This window comes from Schistocerca serialis, chromosome 3, assembly GCF_023864345.2.
Source record: "Schistocerca serialis cubense isolate TAMUIC-IGC-003099 chromosome 3, iqSchSeri2.2, whole genome shotgun sequence".
NCBI classification, from domain to species: Eukaryota; Metazoa; Arthropoda; class Insecta; order Orthoptera; family Acrididae; genus Schistocerca; species Schistocerca serialis.
In genome coordinates, this window is record NC_064640.1 from 174847096 (window position 1) to 174870340 (window position 23245).

Below are 23245 nucleotides of genomic sequence, written 5' to 3' on the forward strand. Positions count from 1 at the left end.
GCACAACACACGCGGCCGCTTAGAGAAGAGAAACACTGGGACGCCACATCCAAGGTATCACCATCCGATGCACGACTTCGCTCGCAATAATTAAACGGACCACCTAGCGCTGCGCGTCTCCAGTCAGCTGGGCGAGACGGCGACACGATATACACACTGCCACGCGTAATCAGATGCCGCCGCTGCCGCAGCAGAAGGATTCGCAAACGACACAGCTGCTGCTCTCAGAGCCAGGACATCGAGTAAGGAAACAGTTGTACAAATCTTCAATAAAAGGTATCTTATGTAAAAATGCTGTTTCATTCTACCTCATACCCGAGCCAAGGAAGAACCCACCCTGCCCACATGTTGTTAAGAGAGAAAAATTAATTTATTTAGTATTGTCATCCTGACATAATGCTTTAGAATTAAATGCGCATTGAGCAGTGCTCATCCTGACAATTGGCTAGCATCATTTTGTTCGTTATAGTTCGTAGCAATTGTTCGTGGCGGACGTCCCTTGAAGCCCATTCAAGTTTATTATTTATCCATTCACTCAGTTTTTTATTACAGAGGGCAGCTAGCCCTCTGACCGAACACGCTGAGCTACCGTGCCGGCTCCACTGAGCTACCAGGGGCGGACTATGTTAGTAATGGTAGAATTTAAATGTTCTACTTCAAGTTCTACTGCTTCAACTTTTTTAGAAACGTTTTTACAAACAGTTTTTGCTTCTTTGACTTTTGTTTGACACACTCTCAGTTTAGTATTTATTTCTTCAAATTGACTAGAACAAAGCTCGTATTCCTTGCATATTCCTACTGTTAACTTTGTTTCTGGCTATGTATTCTCTTTTTTGAATTCATCGCGGACTTCACCTCTATTGGTTTTGAAAACAATATGCACTTTTGTTAACTGTTGTTCTAGTTTGATTTTCAAATCGTTGTTATTCGAATCAGTTTTGAAATTTCAACTGTATGTGTTAAATTTTATTTCATCACTCAGTATATTATTACTGTAATCAGCTGTAAGCTTTAAGGTATTAAACTATTCACTAATTCAGAACTACTGGATTTCATTTCATTTTCAAATTGTTTCCCTCCAGAGTGCCTTTCTTTTGGAGAAATTGTTTAACTAGTTAATATCATGTTTGTGGATCATACCCACAACTGCCATAGAAATTACTGGCTTTCAAGCCATGGATTCTTCCATGTAAGTGTGTTTCACACATATTGTATACAACTCCTTCTCCTCTCTCTCTCTCTCTCTCTCTCTCTCTCTCTCTCTCTCTCTCTCTCTCTCTCTCTCTCTCTCGTCTCCTTGTTTTCCCTCTCTGTACATCACCTCACATCTCCCAACCCTCTCTGTCCATCTCTTCGTCCCCCTCTCTCTGTCCATCTTCCCCTCCTTCCTCTCTCTGTCAATCTCATCCACACACTCTATTCACCGCCTTCCACCATTCTGCCCATCTTCTTCTCACTTCTCTCTCTACCAGTCTTTTGCCCTCTCTCTATGTCCAGCTCCTCCTCTGTCACTGCCCACCTTCTGCTTCCCCTCTCCCTGTCCACTACCTTCTTAACGCTCTCTGATTGTCCATGTCCTCCTCACTCCCTCTTTGTGTGTCCATCTTCTCCTACTCCTTACCCCTCTCTGTCTGCTCATTTTCTCCCCCCCCCTCTCCACCCCTTCTCTCTCTCAGTACTTATGTCACTCCTGTTCGAATGGGAGCTAGGTGTTTGTTACTCCCACTGTGCTTCTTTCCAAACATTAAATATTAAGTTGAAGTCGAACCAGTGGTTTAGGGGGAGATGTGGAACACACACACATCATTTTATATACATGTATTAGCTGAGAAATCCTGCATTGTTCAAATATTTACTTATTCCAGTTTTCTATTAGTTCATTCCTCCTCCTCCCCTCTCTCTGTCCATTTCCTCCTCCCCTTCTCTCTATGCATCTACTCCTCCTCTCTATTCATCTACTACTTCCCTTCCCTCTATCCAACTATTCTTTTCCCTCTCACTGCCCATCTCCTTATATATGCTCTCTATCCATCTAATCCTTCCCCTCCCTCTGCCAATCTCTTCCTACCCCATCTCTTTATCTATCTCGTCCTTTCTCCTCTTTGTCTGCCCATCTCCTCCTCCACCTTTCTCTGTCCACCTCATCCTGCCCCTCACACTACCTATCTCCATCTGTCCAGTCATTCTGTTCAGCAATGCCGATCCACACATATAGCTTCTGGGATGCATTATGATACCACCCACATAACGCACTTGTTGTGTAGGGCAACATAGACGTCAGGGGTGACCAAGCCATGTCACATCCACTTCCACCTATATGGGAGTTAGTAGTTCTTAACAAACAATAACAGAAAGTTATAAGTTCAGTCACCCAAGAATAATTACGTTGTATAGTACTTTAATTATTAAGATTGATTAATCTCTTAGAGTAGCTCTTAGTTCTGTGGATAGTTTTGTTGGCAAACGTCTTTGTTATTTTATCTGCCATTGTAAAAGGGAATCTATTAATTTCAGGACATTTTTGTTATGTTATTCATTGTGTTTTACATTTTGTGATGAATTCATATAAACGTCTTGGTTCTGTCATTATGTGATGTAGTTGCATGTGATAAAATGGGTCTTGAGAAACCAATGAAAAAGGAAGCAACGAAGATAGCAGAACCAGATAGAAAGAAATAGACTTTGGTCATGGATCATGTGTTTCGAATTACTCTTTTTTTTTTTTTTTTTTTTTTTTTTTTTTTTTTTGCAAATATGTAACGCCTGTATGTACGTAACAAGAAGTACACAAGTTGGGACAGGCAGTGACTATACGAAAGAAGTCGAAGCAAATTAAGAATCATTTAGACATGGGCTTCCCTATAGACTCAGCACTAGCCCAGTTTGATGACCTGGAGAGAAACGACTCTGGCCTTTTCATAGGAAACACGTCAGCACAGGTGCCAATTTTGGTTGAAATCGATTAAGTTCTTTAGGAGGAGATGTGGAAGATAAATACACACACACATATATATCCATTGGTATATATGTGTATGTTACGTTGATGTAGAATAGGTAAGTGTGCAGTCTACATACACATGACTTTTATGTATGTTTGTATGACTTCATGCTTTTCATATACATACTGTTAAACCACATTAAGGCTTGAGTTTAGTAAAAATGAAATTATTATTCTATGACACTACTCTTACTTCCAGTGGGAAGCACTTAAATTTAACAAGAAAAGTCAAGAAACGATGCATCTTGAAACCTCAGAAGATGACCAGTCACCTTGATGTTTAAATAAACTGAAGAATTTACATTGTTCATCACACATGGTTTTATTTAAACAGATTATCAGTTTCTGCCAGCTTTAGATTTTAGAAAGAAGAAACATGCATATGACGCATGGTAGAAAACTCAGCTGACTAACAATATTTGCAATAGTTAAACAACAGATAAAAGGTATAAAGTTAGACCCGTTGTGGCGCTGGTAGATGGAACTTTGATATACATTTAATACGGGAATAAAACGAGATTAATTCAGCTGAAGGTGACAGGATGTACTCATGAGTCGAGTGGTTGAGTAATATGAAGAACATATGTGTGTACTTGAATGTTAGTTAAAATAGTTACATTTCGTATTGGTGGGCAAATGATTAAGGGTACTTGCGACCACATGTAAAATACTTTCTTGAGCCACGTAGAACTTTAGTGTCAATTAAGAAAGATCACTTTATTTCCAGTGCTGTAGCTACAAACATTACTATTGTTTCGAATTGCCAACCCAGTCATCTAACATTAGGCTACCTGTGATATATCTAAAAGTCATTGAGGATGTATTGAGATGTCTCCTTTGAAATGGGCAGAGTCGATTCTCTCGAGGTCGGCCTCAAACTGAGGTGGTACTCAGTCTCTAAGCAAGTCGATGTCTAGGTGATTTTAAACTTTCTTCGACTTCTTCCATACAGTCACTGCGTGTCCCAACTTGCATACCTCTTGTTAGGTATGCAGAGGCGCTACATACTTGCAAAATAAAATAAATACAGTAATTCGAAACATGTTATCTATGACTAAAGTGTCGTGTTCTGTATCTGACTCTGCTATCTTTGATGCTACCTTTTCCGTTGGTTTCTCAAGACTCATTTCACCAGATAAGACTACATCACATAACGACAGAACCAAGACATTTATGTGAATTCATTATAAAATATATAACACAATGAATAACATAACAAAAAAGTTCCTCCAATTTCAAAGTTCCCTTTCAGAAAGACAGATGAAATAACAAAGACGACCTAAGAGTTACTCTAAGAGATAATTTTTAGTATTTAAAATATTGTACGATGTAACTGTTCTTGGATGATTGAAGTTATCGCATTCTGTTAGCACAGGGTGGTCAGAAAGAGGCTGGAAAGCTTCTAAGGGTGTTGCAGGGTAGATTGTGCAGAGAAGTTCGATATGTTGCGCTATTTCCGTGTTCCTTAGTTTTGAAGTTAGCCGGTCAGGCCGTTGCGCGGGCAAATTCAGTTTTTCTCATGACGTAGATGATAGCACAGGAGACCGCCCAGCCTTTGTCTCGGTTTCAGTCTTTACTACCGCCCTATGTCAAACTGTTGTAGCGCTCGCTTGTTAGATTTTAGGAAACCAAAGGAAGAATACGTTTCGCGACACTTTGTGGCGGTCCGCTTTAATTTGCGTGTGCAATGGCCTTATTGGCTTACTTCGATGCTAGTTAACTCGAAAACGGTGCTATGAATCTAATTATTTCTTAACAATTATTTCTCGCCACCCTGTAACGCTCTTACAAGCTTTCCAGACTGTTTCTGACCACCCAATATATGTACAATGTTCTCTTCTGTGAGGAATTACAGATTGGAGAGGGCATTAACTGTATGAAATGTCTCCTTTTTTTTAGCATTGATGTTACCCGCTTTAAGTCTGTTTATAGTATTAATTTCTTTTCTCATTGGCGTAGAGTTGAAAAGCCAAGGGTGGCGTCGAACCTGTCACTGAGTCGACCACGGCCTTTGATGTTAGGGTCAAAGTCGTCTAACATTGTCCATTCAGTTTTCGCTTGCTTGGCCAGTGTACTATAAAAATCATTGTACGGCAGGGGTACTTCTGGGGGAAGTAGATGTTGCAGACTCGTTGGTCTGCACGTTTGTCCACCCTAATACCAACACGGCGCGGTACCCATTGTGGATTAATCAGTTGACGGAGGCGTGTCACTTTATCGTGTGTCAAGGGATTTACAGTTTTTCCTTCGCCTGCCCTCTTGCTGTGGGGCACTCCTAATGTCAGTGTATATTATAACTTGTCGACCTGTACAGGTCACCTGTTGTGAAGGCATCGTAAAACTGCCTAATGAATCAGCAGTCACACGTTTGACAAATGGTGCGTAAGATTCTCAGCACCGAGTTTTTAATCGACTATGTAAAGAGTAGCTTGATGAACGGCATCCAACTCTAAGTTTGATATCGATGCTTCTGTTAACAAGAATGGCAACGGCCTTGCTGCAGTGGATACACCGGTTCCCGTGAGATCAACGAAGTTAAGCGCCGTTGGGCGTGGCCGGCACTTGGATGGGTGATCATCCAGCCGCCATGCGCTGTTGTCATTTTTCCGGGGTGCACTCAGCCTCGTGATACCAATTGAGGAGATACTCGACCGAATAATAGCGGCTTCGGTCAAGAATACCATCATAATGAACGGGAGAGCGGTGTGCTGACCCCATGCCCCTCCTATCTGCATCCCCCTCTGAGGATGACACGGCGGTCGAATGGTCCCGGTAGGCCACTCGTGGCCTGAAGACGGAGTATTTTTTTTTTAACAAGAAGAACTGCTCGCATCTCATTTGCTCATAAAAAAATGCAACTGCTACAGAGACATACATTTCTGAACCATCGTGTGCAATTTGTATCAGTTATGGTAGTTAACGATACAACTGATACAATTTTGGCAGGGTAGAGGCTCTCAGTTCACTTGATGGTACGTATCTTTTAGTTAGATGAGCATCACATAGAGCATAGTGAATTTTTAAGGAGATAGCGTCTGGTTGATACCGCTTGTCCTGTGTTAAACTGATTTTAACATTGTGCTGTCAGATGTCCCATAATATCACAATACTAGATGATACTGAAAGTAATGGTTTGGCTTTCCTCGTACAATATGACGTTCTGTATCACGTCAAGTAAACATCGTTTTCTAGTAGTAGCACGAATTAAAATTATCATGCATAAAGTGCGCTTACTATCTCTAAATGAATATCAACCCAGGAATCGAAGAACAAAATTATAACTGCTCTCTCTCTTTATCTAGATTGTGACTCCATAAGGAAAACTAGGCATATGGAAAGTGTGTGCCAACCGTTTCCTCGCCCGGCTGTTTCGTTGGAAGTACTGCAAACAGCGACTGTTTATGCATCTACATGTGCGCCCCAGATAATACGTCGCTTACTTGCACACGTCTTACCTGAACAACACAATGCATCGCACTGAGTCGTACATGGTCAGCGAACTGCGTGAAAACATTCCGAACTCTCCCACTGCCGACCCGTCAGTACTTCGGTACATGTGAGCTGTGACTAATTTCTTCTAATCATTTAAATTAACAGCACAAATAACGTCAGTGTGTTCCTGTTTATTTAAAAAAACTCTTGACTCAAAGGTGGAGTACCAGCTGCCTCATTCTACCCTCATTCTACCTTCCTCAGTACGTTTAGACATTTTTCCAAAAATTTTGGCTTGCGAAAGTCCCACAAGTTCCCCTAACTGTAAATCACTCACACCCACAAGTCCATCGCTGTGAGTCGCTCATACCCATCCACTGCCAGTTCCCCTTTCTCACTCATTCAGCCCAACTCATTGTCGTTATCTCTTTGTGTCTCTCTGTCATTGTCTCCTGTGTCACAGCCACAGTCCTCTTCAAATAGTTCAAATGGCTCTAAGCACTATGGGACCTAACATATGAGGTCATCAGTCCCTTAGACTCAGAAATACATAAAACTAACTAACCTAAGAACATCACACACATCCATGCCCGAGGCAGGATTCGAGCTTGCGACCGTAGCAGCAGCGCGGTTGCGGACTGAAGCGCCTAGAACCGCTCGGCCACAGCGGCCGGCCAGTCCTCTACTTCCTGCCCTACTACTACAGTCTCTTCTCACTGTCTCCTTGCTCTCTTACTGCTAATATCTCATTTCTTCCTTCCTTCTGCTGCTGTTTCTTCTCACTGTCACTACCGCTCTCTTCTTCGTTGTCGTTTTCATACACTCTGTTACTCCTTGTCACCAGCTCTCACGCATTTCCACTTTCTCCTTCTCTTTATTCCTGGAACTGTCTCCTTCACTCTTTTCCTAGCAGTGTTCTGTCACTGCCAACTATGCTCCACTGCCGCTGTGTCCCTCTCTTCCTCTTACCCTGCTACTGTCTCCTCCGCTCTTTCTATACCAGAACCACTTTCTTATGTCTTCCAGTATTTACTACTTTGCCGTGTCTTTGCCACTGCTACTTTCTTCTTCTCTCTCAGCATAAACAGCGGGAATACGTTCATATGCCAAAATTTTTGGGAAATGAGACAAGTAGAATGAGACAGTTGGTAGCCCACATATGAGTCTGAGTCTTTTAAATCAACAGGAACACATTTTCATCACTTGTTCTCCGATAGGAGCATTTTTGTGCTGGTTCCTTTCTTTCCCCTTCTGCTGCAAGGCACGTACGAGGGTAATCCAAAAAGTAAGGTCTATTTTTTTAATCAGTACAGAACTTTATTTGTGTGGCAGTTGGTCACTGTTATGAAGAGTACTTCGGTTTTTGAATACAAATGGCACTGCGCCGATTGAAATCCGTCGCTAATTGACGGATCTGTATGGTGAGTCGTACATGGATGTCAAAAACGTCCGTAAGTGGTGTAGAAACTTTGCATCTGGTCGGTCCGAAATTCACGACGAACAAATGAGCGGGAGACCGTCAGTCTCTGAAGAGACATTGTTGAAGGTTAAGCAAAGCAAGCGTGAAATAGGCAGATCACCGTGGATGATCTCTGCACGTTGGTTCCTGAGGTTCCTGAAACACCGCTCACAGAATTTTTACGGAAGGTGTGCGCAAGATGGGTGCCACTCATGCTGACTGAGGACCACATGCGGCAACGAGTTGATGCTTCTCGCGCATTTCTTCACCGCCTTGCAGCCGAACAGGACAACTCTCTGGACTCAATTGTCACGAGTGACGAAAGTTGGGCATACCACTTTACACCTGAAACCAAGCAACAATCACGCCAGTTCATAACTTTATGAACAGCATGGCGGTGAGCTGGTATGACATGGGAATACAGAAACTGCCACAGCGTCTACAAAAATGCATCGACAGAAATGGTGATTTTATCGAAAAATAGCTAAATGTTCAAGCTGTAAACTGATGTAAACCATTGTAGAAATAAACAGGTCTATGTACTTATAAAAAATACGAGACCTTACTTTTGGGATTACCCTCGTAACACATATGAAAAGAAACGTCTTGGTCAAAAAATTTAGGTAGTTTACTTATGTGAAACTGAAATAACGAAAAATATATTTTACTCCTCAGACCGCATTTCATGTACAAAAAAATTTTGCATTTGCTTCTGTATTACAACAGGGCGTTCTCAGATGGTAACGGAGACACTTCACAGCATATTTCTCTGTGCATATTTCCCCTTCTCACTGGATTTTGCAAGCGTATTTTACGTGTACAAGTAGGGTAACTTTAAACCTCTATACCTCGGAAACGGATAAATATCTAAAGAAAATTTTCAAGATAGGTCGAGATCGGGACCCTAGAAATACATCGTACAAATTTCAGTCTTTACCTGTGAATAGCAGTCTTCAAACTCTAGGCTGGGGTTTGGTCCGCTAGTGACGGCGAAAATATAGTATAAAAAAAATATTTTGTTTTCCGAGGAATCGACCATGAACTAATGAAGCCTCTATAAGTCCCATCAAGCCCACCGTAGACCAGATCAAATGCAAAAAAGGACCAACCTATGTGCTTCATTTGCCTAACCAGGAGGAATTGCGAATACTCTTACCACGACACTGTACTGAAAAATAGTGCCACTAAGACGATGCTTCCGTTGGGTATACAAATGTTCCCTAACCCAAGGGCTACCAAATCGCTTTTCATCACCAATTCGACCCGGGGTATAAGGACCGGAAAATAAGGTTTCTACGCCCGGCGTTTCGCACACTTTAGGTACGCAAGCTGTCGCATGCATACCGACTTCCTACAAACTCAGATTTAAACGGGTGTTGCAGTACATGAAATACGAACACGACTTAAACACCTCTCAGTTATGGAGTTATTTTCCGTGCTATGGTAAAACTCTTTGAGAATATTCTCTTAATACATTTTCTCATATTTCCGTTCAAAATAGTTCCAGTGACGGAAACAGTTTCCTTATCAATTTTTTGTTATCAGATAAGAGTGCTCTCAGGACTCAGCAGGGTTCTGAGAACGTCTTTTAATTTCTTTCATATAAATAGTGTATTTAGATAACTTTACAGAGGGGTTAGTAACACCTTTTCATATATAGAGATGCAGAGAAGATATAACACGAGGTTTAGAATATTTCGCCAACAGCCTTGCCGCAGTGGTAACAACGGTTCTCATCAGATCACCGAACTTAAGCGCTGCCGGGCTGGGCTAGTACTTGGATGGGTGACCACCCGGTTTGCCGGGCGCTGTTGGCAAGCGGGGTGCTCTCAGCCATTTTGAGGAAAATAGAGGTGTTATTTGATTGAGAACATGCGGCTCCAGTCTCCTAAACTGACATACAGCTGGGAGAGCGGTGTGCTGACCCATCCCCCTCCATGTCCGCATCCAGAGACGTCTGTGGCCTGAGGATGACACGGCGACCGGTCGGTCCGGTGGCCCTTCCTAGGCCTGTTCGGACGGAGTTTAGATTAGTTTTAGAATATTTCACTCACAACGAGCGTTCAATAAGTAAAACAACATCTTTTTTTCTGAAAGCAGGTTGGTTTTATTCAGTGTTCCAGTACCCCATACCGTTCACCTCTCTTTTGGCTACAAAGGCCTATTTTTCAACATATTCTCCGTTCAGTGCGACGGCATTACATTACCTTAGTGGAGGTCCTGTATGCCCAAATGGTACCACCTTCCTGGTAGACTTTAGAGCCGACTTCTTGTTGCACTAATAACCTCTCCCTCCTCGTCTGCGGCTTCGGGGGTGAGAATAGGCGCGAGGTATTCCTGCCTGTCGTAAGAGGCGACAAAGAGGAGTCTCCCACTTTTCGGCCTAATACGTTACAGTCCCCTTTCAGGGTTTGACCGTCCACTTTCAAAATTCTACAGCAGTGCGGGCCATTCGGGGAAGGGCGCCTTATGTGGTGCACCATGTATCCCTTGTGCAATTAGACTTTCTGCACCTTTTACTGTCATAGATCTGGAACATCACCCACAATCCAGCACTTTGGGAGAGGACACATTAAATGATGCATCATCTACTACTTTTGCCCCCATGACAATTTTGGATTTCTCCACATCTAATATCCGTCATGGTCGTTAATCCATTGTGGTGGAGCCGTCAGGTACCCTCTTGGTTATCGCCCCTGACAACAAAGGGATCGCACTGCTGATGCCTGAACTGCAAACTCCCCATGTAGGCCAAGGAGTAGATGTCCATCTTCTTGGGGCATCAGGACTTATGATACGGCCATTGCGCCAAATAGCATTTGCTGTGGCTACGTGGCGCCCCTGATCGGAGTGGATGGCATCAGGGTGGATGACCTGCAATGAAGTGGACCAAGTCATCTCTTGCCGGTGATCGACTGGTGCCAATGTCTCTAAGAAGGGCAAGACAGACTATAACGCTGACAGCTACGACCCTAAATCGCTCCCTCCCTAGCTAAAACATAGGAGGAATGTAGGAGTGTGGAAAAAGAGGGAGACTTATGGGCCAGGGTATTTAGTCTGCAGCAGAAGAGATGGGGACTTCTTTCTGGCTACAAAGCCTTTATTTTTTGTTGAAAACCTGAGAGACAAGTTTTGGGAAGTGGCTGCACTGTCCAAACTGACAAATGAGTCTTTCTTGTTTCAGACAGCACCCTCATCCCAGTCCCAGGCGTTCCTGTCCTTTCACAACCTGCGTGATATTCCCGTTTTAGCACTATCTGTAAGAGCCTCTACATGGTCCAGGGGACTGCTTTCCATAGCGACATTCTGTTGCAGTTCGACGACGAGCTACGCGCAGTTTAGAATGGCGGGGTGTTCACTTCATCTGGAGCATCTACAGTGGACCAAAAGATCGTAGGATTGCCACCAGCGCCTTCATCTTGGCCTTTGACAATGATATGTTACCTGAAACCATCAAGGAGATGGTATACTGATGTGACGTAAAACGATATGTCCCTCCCCTTATGTGGTGCTTTAATTGATGGAAATTAATGCAAGTGTCTTCCTGATGGAATTCCAGCACCACATGTAGAGACTGCAGAGGTGCGCTACATCTCAATAGTCCATGTGCACCTCCTTCAACTTGTGTCAACTGTGGAGATCACTACTCTCCCTGTGCACCTGACTACACGGTAGTCTAGCAGGATAGCAAAATTATGGAGTACAAGACCTTGGACCAGCTGACTTACCAAGAGGGGGTTGGGTTGGTTGCGTTGTTTGGGGGAGGAAGCCAGACAGCGAGGTCATCGGTCTCATCGGATTAAGGAAGGCTGGGGAAGGAAGTCGGCCGTGCCCTTTCAAATGAACCATGCTGGCATTTGCCTGGAGCCATTTAGGGAAATCACAAAAAACCTAAATCAGGATGGCTGGACGCGGGATTGAACCGCCGTCCTCCCGAGTGCGAGGCCAGTGTGCTAACCACTGCGCCACCTCGTTTGGTACTTACCAAGAGATTAAACAGAAACATGAATGGCTGCAAAGCATTCACATGACATCTTCGTATGTTGCAGCTGCATCAACGTCACCCTCTCTGGCGACAGTAGTTCCCATATCTCTGCCCTGGACAGTGGGCCCTGAGAGCCATCTGAATACATCTGCCCTGTGCTGATTGGGGGCACTTCTCTTCCATTGCTCCCAAAGCACCTACTTAAGGAGTAACACCCTCCCCCCTCCAAACACCGTGGACGTCAGTCCCCTTCCCCCAGCCTGAGAAGCAACAGCCTCCTCCTACTCCTCTCACACGAAAGTGATCCCTTGGGATTTCCCCTTCCAAGGTCTCAACCAATGCAAAAGTGGGCACTCGACAGTGGCTGAAGGGACCACAAGCTGCTGGATGAAGGGCTTCATGGTCTTCCTCAATGCCTGAAGTTACATTAGAGAAGTCTTCCCAGCAAGCCCCTAAAGAGAAGCGAGAGAGCAAGAAGATGAATAAGAAGTCTGCTAAGAAACAGGAAACTCTCGTGACCCCAACATCACGACTCCCTACAAGTTCTGCATCTGAGGATGAAGTGGAGATTTTAGCGTCCTCCAAGACCTGACACCTCAGCCGCAATGGAAATGGATACAAATACTCAACTGGTGTCAGCAGGTGATTGTGAGGAGTAAACTGCCTCCTTGGTCACTTCATACCTTCCCTGACAACAGAAAGCGTCATCCTCCAGTGGAACCGCGGCGGTTTTCCCCCCCACCTGGCTGAGTTATGACAAATTTTAAGCGTTACACTGGCTTTTTGCGTTGCCCTTCAGCAAAACTAGTTTCCAGCAATGTGGATCCCTGGCCTTTGTGGCTATCAGGGGTATTACAAAAATCATACTGAGTGTAACAGGAAGTCAGGTGGAGTCTGTATCTAGGTCCATAGCTCTATATATAGCGCACCTGTGCCACTTCAAACACCTTTAGGAGGAGTGGCTGTCAGGTTGAGGACAACCCAGGACATTAACATCTGTAACACCTACCTGCCTCCAGATGATGAGGTGCCACACCCTGTATTGGCTGCGCTAATTTCCCAACTCCACACCTTTTCTACTTCTGGGTGATTTCAACGTCCATAACCCTTTGTGGGACGGAACCAAGGTTACTGGCTGTGGGGAAAATGTCGAGAATCTTGTAAGTAGGCTGTTTATGTTTTCTTATTGGCAACGTTACGTAGCGCTCTGTATGAAAATCACTGGCTGTGCTGTGTGCAGTCTGTGGCTAGTTTGCTTTGTTGTCTGCCATTGTAGTGTTGGGCAGCTGTATGTGAACAGCGCGTAGCGTTGTGCAGTTGGAGGTGAGCCGCCAGCAGTGGTGGATGAGGGGAGAGAGATGGCGGAGTTTTGAAATTTGTAAGACTGGATGTCATGAACTGCTATATATATTATGACTATTAAGGTGAATAAATCATTTGTTCTCTATCAAAATCTTTCATTTGCTAACTATGCCTATCAGTAGTTAGTGCCTTCAGTAGTTTGAATCTTTTATGTAGCTGGCAGTAGTGGCGCTTGCTGTATTACAGTAGTGCGAGTAACGAAGATTTTTGGTGAGGTAAGTGGTTTGTGAAAGGTATAGGTTAATGTTAGCCGGGGCCATTGTTTTGTAGGGATTATTGAAAGTCAGATTGCGTTGCGCTAAAAATATTGTGTGTCAGTTTAAGGACAGTCATGTATAATTGATCAAAGGGGACGTTTCAATGTGATAACTCAACTCGACCTTGGTCTCCTAAATACAGGTGCCCCCATTCATTTCAGTGTGGCACATGGTACATACTCGACCATTGATTTCTCTATTTGCAGTCCTGGCCTTCTACCGTCTATCCACTGAAGAGCTCACTACGACTTGCGTAGTGGTGACCACTTCCCGCTCTTCCTGTCCCTACCTCAGCGTCACTCACCTGGCTGCTTGCCCAGATGGGCTCGTAGCAAGGCTGATTGCGACGTTTTCACCTCCGCTACTACCGTTTAATCTCTGTTGCATGGCAACATTGATGAGGTACTCTAGCGGGTTAGGCTTTAGTGACACTAGATATTGAGCGTCATTGACAGAGGAAAGGAAAGTTCATTATTTTGTTACGTATGGCAGGACGGAAACGACACTTTGTGGGCGGTGGAATGGGTCCTTTTATTGGCTCATTGGGTGAGGTGTGAGAGTAACATTGGTGGTTCCACTAAAGTCATTTACTGAGGCACAAGACCCTTTAAACAAACAGAGCAATACAATGTGTTTTAACTCGCCCAATTCCTCGCAGCAGCGGAGCGGCGGGATCGCTGCGTGCAGGTGCTGCTGATAGCTGATGCGGCAACGGCTCGAATTGCAGCAGCGCGCCGCTGGCGTATTCTTCCAGCCAGTACGGTACCCGTAACTCAGTGTGCCCCCGGCACGGCCTCCTCCTTGTGAATTCGCTCGTTGCATTATTAACAAGCGCCTACAGCGTGTCGTGGAGTTCTCCGTCCCGGAATCCAACCAGCGACCCCCAGTTTCGGCATCTTCTGGCAGAGTTCATCAAACTCTAGGTTCACAGGTGACTCATTTGGTGAGACCGCAGTCCATTCGTTCTCAACAGCCACCTTGGTAAGTAACACTCGAACTACTCTGGTAACATCTGGGATGGCATCTTCTGCGTTGACCTATTGGCGCGGTACCGACATCATCTACATCTGTACTCCGCAAGCCACCTGACGGTGTATGGCGGGGGGGGGGGGGGGGTACCTTGAGTACCTCTATCGTTTCTCCCTTCTATTCCAGTCTCGTATTGTTCGTGGAAAGAAGGATTGTCGGTATGCCTCTGTGTGGGTTCTAGTCTCTCTGATTTTATCCTCATGGTCTCTTCGCGAGATATACGTAGGGGGGAGCAATATACTGCTTGACTCCTCGGTGAAGGTATGTTCTCGAAAGTTCAACAAAAGCCAGAACCGAGATGCTGAGCGTCTCTCCCGCAGAGTCTTCCGCTGGAGTTTATCTATCATCTCCGTAACGCTTTCGCGATTACTAAATGATCCTGTAACGAAGCGCGCTTCTCTCCGTTGGATCTTCTCTATCTCTTCTATCAACCCTATCTGGTACGGATCCCACACTGGTGAGCAGTATTCAAGTAGTGGGCAAACAAGCGTACTGTGACCTACTTCCTTTCTTTTTGGATTGCATTTCCTTAGGATTCTTCCAATGAATCTCAGTCTGGCATCTGCTTTACCGACGATCAACTTTATATGATCATTCCATTTTAAATAACTCCTAATGTGTACTCCCAGATAATTTATGGAATTAACTCCTTCCAGTTGCTGACCTGCTATATTGTAGCTAAATGATAAAGGATATTTCTTTCTATGTATTCGCAGCACATTACACTTACCTGCATTGAGATTCAATTGCCATTCCCCGCACCATGAGTCAATTCGCTGCAGATCCTCCTGCATTTCAGTACAATTTTCCATTGTTACAACCTCTCGATATACCACAGCATCCTTCGCAAAAAGCCTCAGTGAACCTCCGATGTCATCCACAAGGTCGTTTATATACACTGTGAATAGCAACGGTCCTACGACACTCCCCTGCGGCACATCTGAAATCACTCTTACTTCTGAAGACTTCTCTCCATTGAGAATGACATGCTGCGTTCTGTTATCTAGGAACTCTTCAATCCAATCACACAATTGGTCTGATAGTCCATATGCTCTTACTTTGTTCATTGAACGACTGTGAGGAACTGTATCGAACGCCTTGCGGAAGTCAAGAAACACGGCATCTACCTGGGAACCCGTGTCTATCGCTCTCCGAGTCTCGTGCACGAATAGCGCTAGCTGGGTTTCACACGATCGTCTTTTTCGAAACCCATGCTGATTCCTACATAGTAGATTTCTAGTCTCCAGAAAAGTCATTATACTAACATAATTCGTGTTCCAAAATTCTACAACTGATCGACGTTGGAGATATAGGTCTATAGTTCTGCACATCTGTTCGACGTCCCTTCCTGAAAATGGGGATGACCTGTGTCCTTTTCCAATGCTTTGGAACGCTTCGCTCTTCTAGAGACCTACAGTATACCGCTGCAAGAAGGGGGGCAAGTTCCTTGGCGTACTCTGTGTAAAATCGAACTGGTATCCCATCAGGTCCAGCGGCCTTTCCTTTTTTGAGCGATTTTAATCGTTTCTCTATCCCTCTGTCGTCTATTTCGATATCTAGCATTTTGTCATCTGTGCGACAATCTAGAGAAGGAACTACAGTGCAGCCTTCCTCTGTGAAACAGCTTTGGAAAAAGACATTTAGTATTTCGGCCTTTAGTCTGTCATCCTCTGTTTCTGTACCATTTTGGTCACAGAGTGTCTGGACATTTTGTTTTGATCCATCTACCGCTTTGACATAAGACCAAAATTTCTTAGTATTCTCTGCCAAGTCAGTACATAGAACTTTACTTTCGAATTCATTGAACGCCTCTCGCATAACCCTCCTCACACTACATTTCGCGTCGCGTAATTTTCGTTTGTCTGCAAAGCTTTGGCTATGCTTATGTATGCTGTGGAGTTCCCTTTGCTTCCGCAGCAGTTTTCTAACTCGGTTGTTGTACCACGGTGGCTCTTTTCCATCTCTTACGATCTTGCTTGGCACATACTCATCTAACGCATATTGTACGATGGTTTTGAACTTTGTCCACTGATCCTCAACACTATCTGTACTTGAGACAAAACTTTTGTGTTGAGCCGTCAGGTATTCTGTAATCTGCTTTTTGTCAGTTCTGCTAAACAGAAAAATCTTCCTACCTTTTTTAATATTTCTATTTACGGCTGAAATCATCGATGCAGTAACCGCTTTATGATCGCTGATTCCCTGTTCTGCGTTAACTGTTTCAAATAGTTAGGGTCTGTTTGTCACCAGATGGCCTCATTGTTATCCCCACGAGTCGGTTCTCTGTTTAACTGCTCAAGGTAGTTTTCAGATAAAGCACTTAAAAAAATTTCACTGGATTCTTTGTTCACCCGTTATGAACGTTTGAGTCTCCCAGTCTATATCCGGCAAATTAAAATCTACGCCCAGAACTATAACATGGTGGGGAAATATACTCGAAATATTTTCCAAATTATCCTTCAGGTGCTCAGCCACAACAGCTGCTGAGCCGGGGGCCTATAGAGACATCCAATTACCATGTCTGAGCCTGCTTTAACCGTGACCTTCACCCAAATTATTTCACATTTCGGATCTCCGTCAACTTCCTTCGATACTATTGCCCTTCTTATAGCTATAAACACGCCTCCCCCTTCACTGTCCAGCCTGTCTCTGCGGTATACATTCCAATCTAAGTTTAGAATTTCATTAATGTTTACATCTGGTTTCAGCCAACTTTCTGTCCCTAGTACTATGTGGGCATTGTGACCGTTTATTAATGAGAGCAGTTGTGGGACCTTTCTATAGACGCTCCTGCAGTTTACAATTAGGACGTTAATATTGTTATTCCCTGTTGCATTTTGCCTACTCCAACCATGCCGCGTCTCAGGGCGCGTCTTGTCGGGCCTAGGGAGGGAATTCTCTAACCTAAAAATCCCACATGTGCACTCCACACGTACTCCGCTACCCTTGTAGCCGCTTCCTACGTGTAGTGCACGCCTGACCTATTCAGGAGGACCCTACATTTCTCCACCCGATAGCGGAGGTCGAGAAATGTGCACCCCCAGATCTCCGCAGAATCGTCTGAGCCTTTGGTTTAAGCCTTCCACTCGGCTCCAAACCAGAGGACCGCGATCTTCTTCTGTCAAGCAGCATACCAGCTAAGTCGTTGTAACGAAGTATGACATCTGCTGACTAACCATCGGTCCGTCAGTCCAGGCGACGTTACTCGTGTCTTCTTTCTCTCCTCGAAGGACCTTCTTAAAGGACCACTTCACGCCCATTTGTCGGATGTATTTATTCGGTGTTTTTGTCAATGTCACGAAGTTTCTAGGGCGGCGACTGACTCTTCGGTCAGTCATCTACACTGCTCACGTTGGGCAGAAACGTGACCAATGTCGACACACGTGCCAGCTTTCCATTGTTTTACCTCTACACTGGCGTGGTCGGACATTTCCCCTTTAGTCCTCCTCGCATCGTGAGAAACGTGAAGCATATTGAGTTCAGTATGCTGACAGTTTCTGCAGTATTGACTGCTGATGTGCGAACTGCGCTGGTCGTTGTTCTCCTTGGAAGCATTGCCTGTCTGCTTGGTCCTTGCTCTGTCGAAGTGCTGACTGCTGCTGTGAAAATTCCGCTGGTCATCGGCCTACTCGCGTTGGACACGAACGTGGCCACTGTCGACACAGATGCTATCTTTCCTTATTCGATTGCTGTCGCTTCCGAATATTGTGGCTTAACATGTCAAAGTCTGTAAAATGTTCACATAACCTATAATAAGTCTTTATGTATTTTTCTGCTTTGAACAACCATAAATAACACATAATTATTATACATAACTATTATACACCCTACACTATTACCATTGTTGCCGCAACTGAAACGGCAATCCTTTGTTCATTAAAATGCCCCCAGCGGAAGTCAGTGCCTTTGTGGTCGCCGGAAATCGCTGGGGCCATTAGAGACCCTAGGCGGGCCCTCCAACATCATTACTGCCACCCATCCCTGGAGCACCTCATTGCCTTCAAACGGCTCTGTGCCCATGTCCATCAACTCATCAAATTACAGAAGCAAGAGTGTTAGGAATGGTACATCACCATTAGAGCACGAACCTCTTCTTTCCAGGTTTTGGCCAAGGTCAGACACCTTTATTGATATATTACTCCTGGAAGTATACCTGGAATTTCCACGCATATGCTCTCAGAGGCTCAGCATTCATTTTCTGAGTACGGGCTTGACGACTCTGGATTTCCCGAGCTGGGGACTGGTAAGTGCTGCCAGTTCTTTGTCACTGGGGATGCTTCAGCGACCACCGTGTGGGGTGGCAGTGGAACGTTGAATGTCTCAGGGAACACGGACCTTGGCTTGACCACCCAGATCCCGAGGATCGAATAAACCTCTATAAAAAACCCTCAACGTCAAGGTGAGCTACGTGCTGATCAGTTGCATGGCTGTTGAGGTGGAACAGTCGTTAGCTCTACAAGTACTTCACCTCCACAATACAAAGATAGGGGTAAAGTAAACCCATATCGATGCAATGGCTCCCGTCCTACAGTGGAACTTGCAGGGCTTCAGGACGCATGTGGAGGAGCTCCGTCTCTTCTCTCAGGGTAGACCACTGTGTCTGTGTCTCCAGAAGATGAATTTCCATAAATCGTATATCCCTGAGCTATTAGACTGTGTCCTACAAAAAAGGACGACCTGAGTGGAGAGAGAACTAAAGGAGGCATAGGCATTTTCGTGAGTACCGACTATCACTCCTCCCCTCTCTCCCTTACAAAGAACTTGCACACTGTATCAGTGCACTTGCATTATCCATTGACAATATGTTCCCTTTACTTGCCCCCACATGATGTGCTCAATGAAGAGGCCTTAACCAGCCTCATCACACAGCTCCCCCACCCTTTATCCTCTGTGGTGATTTTAATGCACAAAATGTGCTTCGGGGCTCTGCAACTACCTGTCCCAAGGGTGGGGGAACTGAGGGGCTTCTAGTGTCCTCATGCACATAATTGCTAAATATGGGACAGAGCACGCATTTCTGCACAGCAGCTAGGTCACTCTCTGCCACTGATCTCTCACTTCTCTCTCCAGCTCATACTCACACTGCTCAATGGGAAGTGATCGATGACTTGCACGGAAATGATCAATTCTCAATCCTGAATCACCTGCCAGATGGAGTGGAATCCGAAAGCAAACCGCAGCGATGGGTGCTCGGTAGAGCCAACTGGGCACTCTATAGTCAGTTGTCCCAGTTTGAACATTGTGCCAATGTCGAGGCCTGGGTGGATCATATTGCCACAATGATCCACCGCGTCGCTGCAGCATCCATTCCACAGTCCATGGGACAAGAGAAGAGGCAACCTGTCCCTTGGTGGAGAGACGAATACCTCTCTGCAACCAGGACTAGGCGTGCAGATCTGCGTTGGTTGAAGTGTAGGCCAGCTGCAGAGAATCTAGACGCCTTTCGGGTGACGAAGTCGAAGTGTCGCCGAATTATTCGAGAGAGTAAGAAGAGGTCGTGGCAACAGTTCCTGAATATCATTAATCGTTCCACCAAGAGTTCCGTTGTGCGGGACACCATTAGGAGAATTTCTGGAAGAGGAGGGCGATACCCTATGGCTGCTGTAATGAGGAACGGCACTCTCCAAACCAAGTCCACGACACATTTTCCAGACTATGGCGGCCTATTTTGCCACTGTTTGTGCTACTGCCAGTCAGGATCCAGGTTTCCAGCGCCATAGAGTGGTTGCTGAAAGGTTAGTTTGGACTTCCAAACCACCTCTGATGAAGATTACAACTGCCCATTTTCCATGTGGGAGCTGGATTAAGCATTGTCTGCGGCTCATGACACATTCCCTGGTCACAGCAGAAACCATTACAGTATGCTGCACCGCTGCACCACCTCATCAGGCGAAACAAAAATATTCTCCGCGCACTTGTTAGTTCCATTTGGGCGTCAGGTCACTATCCTGACCTGTGGGGTGAGGCAATTTTAATTCCTCTTTCAAAGCCTGGGAAAGACTGTACATGCCAAAGTAGTGTTGCCTTCACTAGCTGCATGGGAAGGACCTTGGAGCGGATGGTCAACCGCCTCTGTCTGGATCTTATAATCCAAACAAGTCCTCAGCCGCTTTCAGTGTGGGCTCTGGAGGTATCACTCCACCTTCGATAACCTGGCCCTCCTGGAGGCGGCTAAACAACAATCTTTCCTACGCCGGAACACCTTCTAGGTAGATTTTTTGACATCGGGAAGGCCGACGATAATGCTTGGAGGCGTCTTATCCTCAAGCAGCTTCATAAATGGGGTTTTTGTGGAAGTCTTCCCGTTTTTATCCAGTTCTTTCTCTCGCCACGATCTGATCATTTTGAGCAGGAGAACAGTTTCGCTCAAGGTAGATTTTTAAGTGTGACTGTGTTTGCCATAGCTATTAATGGTATTGTGTCAGTAGTGAAAAGTTCTGTCCAGTGTTCCTTGTTTGTGGATGACTTGTCTGTGTTTTGCTCTTCTTCCAGCCTGGCAGCGACAACACGTCAGCAGTAACTATCTCTTCGACGTTTGGATGAATGGACGCAGAAGAGTGGTTTTAAATTTTCAGTCGGGAAGTCTGCGTGCGTTCTTTTTAACTGTTCTCTCTTTTCAGCTTTCCTGAGTTGAGGATGAGGGACACTGTTCTTACATTTAAAGACAGAGTGAGGTCTATGGGCCTCATTATTGACCGTAAACTTACGTGGTTGCCACATCTTAAGGACATGAAAAAACGGTCCCTTAAGGCTCTATGTATTTTAAAATGTCTTAGCTACAGTACATGGGGAGAAGACAGGACTTTTTTGCAAGTTTATGGGTCTACAAGACCCTCTTATTTAAATATGTTGACCGTGGTGTACCATGAAGGGATTCGGTTGATCACTGGGGCGTTCAGAAGAAGCCCCATACCAAGCCTCTGTTTAGAGGCTGGTGAACTGCCACTTCACATCAGGTGATGGCTACTTACTGTGCGCCAGGAGTATAAAACACTGTCCGAACCATGCACTCCCACCTACCATACCGTTTCTCAGTCTCTACTGGGAACGCTTTCTCGTAACCGGCAACAGGCAACGAGGCTCTGTGAGATTCGTGTACAGGATTGCCTTCTAGAGATGGGTGTGGTCGGTCTTCGTGTTTTACATCGCGGTTCGAGCAGATTCCCACCTTGAATTCGCCGGAGGCAAAGACATTTTAGACCTGACCAATTTTAGGAAAGATCGTTCGTCATATTTTACATTTAAATCTCTGGTTTTTAACATTTCAGATATACATCACGGATTCACAGTAGTGTACACTGACGGATCCAAACAAGGGAATTCCTTTGACTGCTCCGTCGTGTTTCCCGACCATGTCACCAGGAATCGCCTTCCTGACTGGTATACCATTTGGCAGCGGAGCTCCACGCGATCGTGAAGGCAGTGGAGCAGATGCGTCGTATTCAAGGCAAACGGTTTCTCATCTGTTCCGATTCCCTCAGTGCCTTACAATCTTTCCATAATCTCTACCCAGCTGAGGACCGACACAGCCGATACATGACCAACTATACTTGCTCACAGTACGCCATATTTTAACAGAGTGCACTTTACACCATGATACAAGGGCAGAGGCAAATATCGGTGGGGATCTATCCTCTATTTTAGCTGATGATGAGACGAGTGTGACTAAAGTTTTAAAGTTTTGTGATATATCTAGACTCTGGGCTAAACTTTTAGGAGGGCGATTTTAGTATGTTGCAGAGCGGCTGGCTCCTACCTTTTTTATTTTTGTGGTCAGCCAGCCACGTACATCTGATACATTGTTTTAACTCCTTATTTCTCATTCTTCCGTTTCGTTGTTTTAATATTGGCATGATACTTCGTTTCGCGCTTCTGTGTGGGTACACACGTGGTTTTCGACGTTGTGTTCTTTTTAGTTTCCGTGCTCTTTTATACTCCTTTTTCTAGTCTTTTTCTGACACTTGTCTCAAACAGTTTTCGCATGGGCGCTCGAGACCTTGGTGTCGTGCTGTCATCCCACCACCACCACCACCACCACCACCACCTTTCCACACATGAAGCTGTATATGCCGATCCAAACGTAATCGCAGAGCGTCTTGCAGAGCATTATGCTTCTGAGAATTACCGCCCTGCCTTTCGTCTCCTAAAACACCAGGTGGAACGACAACGCCTGTATTTTGCTCCACGCCACTCTGAGCCATTGAGTGCTCCCTTCAGTGAGTGGGCATTACTCAGTGCCCTTGCCGATTGTCCTGACATATCATATAGTCCAGACCGCATCCACTCCCAAATGATTAAACATCTGCCAACGGAGTACCAGCGCCACCTGCTTGCCAGAATGGCGAATTCCCGTCGCAGTGGAGAGAAAGTATCATCGTTCCAGTGCTAAAACCTGGCAAGAACCCGCTATATGTGGATAGCTATCGTCCTATCAGCCTCACCAAAGTACTGTGCAAGCTGCTAGAACGTATGGCGAGCCAGCGGTTGTGTTGAGTCCTTGAGTCTCTGAGCCTTCTGGCTCCGTCCAAGGTCGCTTTTCGCCAAGGTCGCTCCACCACTGACAACTTGATCTACCTGGAGTCTGCCATCCGAACAGCCTTTACCCGGCGTCAACACCTTATTGCCGTCTTTTTTGACTGGTGACACCACATTCTCAATACTCTGCACGAGTAGGGTCTCCACAGCCCGCTCTCGATTTTTAAACAGAACTTTTTGTCGTTCTG

The 23245-nt window shown here is 45.1% G+C and overlaps 1 pseudogene; it reads left to right on the forward strand.

The window, feature by feature from the left end:
- The first annotated feature begins 9588 nt into the window (after positions 1-9588).
- LOC126472144 (5S ribosomal RNA) lies at positions 9589-9706 on the forward strand (annotated as a pseudogene).
- The last annotated feature ends 13539 nt before the right edge of the window (positions 9707-23245 follow it).